A 232-nucleotide genomic window follows, 5' to 3' on the forward strand; every position below is an offset into this window, starting at 1 on the left:
CAAAAACGAGGGGTGCAACACGAGGACTTCGCAGGAGGTCACCCATCCTAGTACTACTCTCGCCCAGGCACGCTTAACTGCGAAGTTCTGATGGGATCCGGTGCTTTAGTGCTGGTATGATCGCACCCATCAAACTAATTACTTAAAATTCATATAATCCTTGAGCGACATACTAGCGTCCTTCCGATCCCAATCCAAACGGAGATCTGATCCAAACCCATGGCTACGCGAT

General features: G+C 49.1%; 1 non-coding gene across 1 annotated transcript; it reads right to left on the minus strand.

Moving 5' to 3' along the window:
* Positions 1-9: 9 nt before the first annotated feature.
* On the minus strand, positions 10-128 carry LOC118347454. The gene has a single exon (XR_004800663.1). It is a non-coding gene; the product is annotated as a 5S ribosomal RNA (ribosomal RNA).
* Between the last annotated feature and the right edge of the window lie 104 nt (positions 129-232).

This window comes from Juglans regia, unplaced genomic scaffold (assembly GCF_001411555.2).
Source record: "Juglans regia cultivar Chandler unplaced genomic scaffold, Walnut 2.0 Scaffold_8777, whole genome shotgun sequence".
Classification (NCBI taxonomy): domain Eukaryota; kingdom Viridiplantae; phylum Streptophyta; class Magnoliopsida; order Fagales; family Juglandaceae; genus Juglans; species Juglans regia.